This window comes from Saccopteryx bilineata, chromosome 4, assembly GCF_036850765.1.
Source record: "Saccopteryx bilineata isolate mSacBil1 chromosome 4, mSacBil1_pri_phased_curated, whole genome shotgun sequence".
In the NCBI taxonomy this organism is placed as follows: domain Eukaryota; kingdom Metazoa; phylum Chordata; class Mammalia; order Chiroptera; family Emballonuridae; genus Saccopteryx; species Saccopteryx bilineata.
The window spans coordinates 64,126,793-64,130,253 of NC_089493.1; the positions used below are offsets into that span (position 1 = coordinate 64,126,793).

Consider the following 3,461-nt stretch of genomic DNA (forward strand, 5'->3'; position numbering starts at 1 on the left):
AATTGAAACTAGGCTGTTTGTTAAATGATAAAGTGCCTAAGATATATCAGGCCCTGCCATTTTGAACTTTTGCAAGATAATGAGGAAGATGCACAGTGAACAGGACAGCAAGGTGAAATGAGGTCACTGGAGCAGACTGCTGTTGGCACGAGGAGCATTCTAGCCTTCTGCAAGAAAGACTACATTTACCAGCTTCCTTTGTAGTTAAGTGGAGCCACTTACCTGGTACACAACCAAAGAAAGTAATCAAAAGGTTTGTGCAGGACTGTTTTTGAAGTGTCTTGTCCTTTTTCCCTGCTGGCTGGAATGCCCATGTGATGACTAGAACTCTAATAGGCGACCTTGGAGGGGGTGAAGCACATGCTGAGGGTGATGGAGTAGCTAGAGAATGAGTCTGAGGCCCTGATGACTGTGCTGCTACCCTGCCATACTATATAGTCCCAACTGCTCGCTTCTGGGATTGTAGTTTTTTTCTTTTAACTGTTTTGTTGTTTGTTTGGGTTTATTTTAGATTTTTTATTTATTTATCTTTAGAGAGAGGAGAGAGCAAGAGAGAAGGGGGGGGGCAGGAAGCATCAACTCCTCTATGTACCTTGACCAGGAAAGCCCAAGGTTTTGAACCTGTGGCCTCAGCAATTCAGGTGGACACTTGATCCACTGCACAACCACAGGTCAGGCTGGGTTATCTGGGGTTTTTTTCTTTTTTAGAGAGAGAGGAAGGGAGACAGAAATATTGATCTGTTTCTGTATGTGCCCTGACTGGGTATCACACCTGTAACCTTTGCATATTGGGACAATGCTCTAACCAAGCTATCTGGCCATGGTGCCCTGGATATGTGTTACATGAGAGAAATTAATTTCTGGTTTAAGTCATAATTATGCAACACAAATTCAATTTTTTTTTAATGTTTAAAACATTTTAATGAGAACACTTTATCACCATCTCTACTTTAAATAAAAATGATTTTCCCTGGCCGGTTGGCTCAGTGGTAGAGCATCAACCTGGCGTGCAGAGGTCCCGGGTTCGATTCCCGGCCAGGGCACACAGGAGAAGCGCCCATCTGCTTCTCCACCCCTCCCCCTCTCCTTCCTCTCTGTCTCTCTCTTCCCCTCCTGCAGCCAAGGCTCCATTGGAGCAAAGATGGCACGGGCGCTGGGGATGGCTCCTTGGCCTCTGCCCCAGGCGCTAGAGTGGCTCTGGTCGCAGCAAAGCGACGCCCCGGAGGGACAGAGCGTCGCCCCCTGGTGGGCGTGCCAGGTGGATCCCGGTCAGGCGCATACGGGAGTCTGACTGTCTCTCCCCATTTTCAGCTTCAGAAAAATAAAAAAATTTTAAAAAAAATTAAATTAAAAATGATTTTCACTTTTTAATCTGAAACATCTCTGTTATTAGGATCTAATTGCTCCCTGGTCCATGGGGCTCAGATGCCACTGCACTACTACTACCCCCCTTGCCCCCGCCCCCATGCTCTTGAAGTAGGTGAGGCAGGTGCGGGCCTTGTCCTCCTGGTAGAAGTCCTTGTGCTAGCTCAGGCTTGACTATCATCAATGTTTAGCCGCTTTCATTTTTTACTGAAGGGCTTGATTATGCTGTTTTTCTAATACAAGCATCTTTAGTACATCCTTTCCCAATATGGATGTCTTCTTGTACTTTTTATTCTGGTACTGGTATGCAGTTTCTTAGGGTGCTGTGGATCCCCACCATATTTTTCATGATCTTCAGGTGAAGGCTGAAACATTTTTCTGGAATACTTGACTTGGTAAATTTGTGACGACTCCAATCTATACAAATGAGAGAGACCTCACCTTTGGTCACAGTTTGTAGTCTGTCTGGGGGGCCTCTGAACTCTTGAGAGCAAAATCCGGGCCATGAGTGTGGTCACTCCTTGGTAGAGGCAATGGTTGCTAAATGTTGTTAAGCCTGAACTTACCTGTAGACAGGAAGCTGAGCACAGAGACCACCAAGTGCTGTCAAACTGCCCGCAAATTCAAATTCTAACCAATATGGCCTCTAAGAGGTTTTAAGAAGTTGTGAGGAATGTTAGATTAACATGAGGATCATTAAGCAATCGTGGATTCCAAGTCATGGGAAATGGTATCTGTTTTTTATTGGAATTGGTAAATTGGGAGAGGATCTTAAAATACCGAGTTTAGCACAGCATTTGAATACTGTTTCATAGTTGTCCCAAAACAAGATAAAGATAAAAACTAGGTGGATTATAAACTGCTTAAACAACTAAAGAGAACAAATCAAATTGAATGACAATATAGGCATTTTAGTTTTTGGTGTCAGACCTGGGTTTAAGTTTTGGCTCTGCCAATTATAACCATGACCCTGGTAAAGTTATAGTAATGATATCCATCTGGAGAGCATTTCCTAGAGGTGGGTCACATGGTTCAGACCCATTTGTTACTTTTGCCAACATTTCGAATGAAGACACAAAAGAAATTGCTACTGCAAATCTTGTGAATTGGCTTGCTCAATTTCTTCCCAGCCTCTGACTGGTATGCAGATGTGGGAAGCCAAAAGCTACATTATCAAGACTTCCTCCCAGATTGGGTTCTGCATCCAAGTTACATTCCCTCTATTAGATGAATTCTTGAAAGATTTGGAAGATGAAAATGAAGCATAAGCTATCCTCCTATCCGATTTTGGTGGCTTTCTTGCGAGCAAAGTCCTAATGACAAAGTTTTTCAGCTACAGTGTTCTAGAGTTCATTCCTTTATTATTATTATTATTATTATTATTATTATTATTATTATTATTAAATGAGAGGCAGGGAGGCAGAGATACAGACTCCCATATGCACCCTGATCAGGATCCACCCAGCAAGCCCCCTATGGGGCGATGCTCTGCCCACTTGGGGTCGCTCCATTGCTCAGCAATCAAGCTCTTTTAGCGCCATGGTGCCATTCTCAGTGCCTGGGGCCAACTTTGCTTAAATGAGCCATGCCTGTGGGGGTGGAGAAGTAGATGATCGCTTCTGTGCTCCCTGACCAGGAGGAATCAAACCCAGGATTTCCACACACACCAGGCCGATGCTTTATCGCTAAACCAACTAGCTAGGGCCTAGAGTCCATTCTTTAGATTCTTAGGTATCAAGGGTCCATCTCCAGTGCCAAGTCACCAGTTCTGTGAATGGTAAGATGCAGTCGAGCAGTGGCAGTCAACAGTATCAGAAACTTACTGGCCTGGCTTCCTGATCTCCAGTGATTCTAGGTATGAACTCATTCCCCTGATGGCCAACTCTACCATGTTGTTCTGGGAGTCATTTCTAGAGGCGCAGTTGAAAACTTGATGGCTAAGCATCTAATTCCTACATTTAGGCTTTTTCTGCTTACAATACCTAAGAAAAGCATTTACTGTATTTAACTCTGATTCATAATATGCCTGGAGGCTATGAGTCAAGAATATCTGAGATCTAGACCTGGTTCTGTCATTCTTTCCCCCTTTTTGTACT

General features: G+C 43.9%; 1 pseudogene; it reads right to left on the reverse strand.

Annotated features, from left to right (window-relative positions):
* Nucleotides 1-1,367: 1,367 nt before the first annotated feature.
* Nucleotides 1,368-1,871, reverse strand: LOC136333256 (large ribosomal subunit protein uL30m pseudogene; annotated as a pseudogene).
* Nucleotides 1,872-3,461: the final 1,590 nt, after the last annotated feature.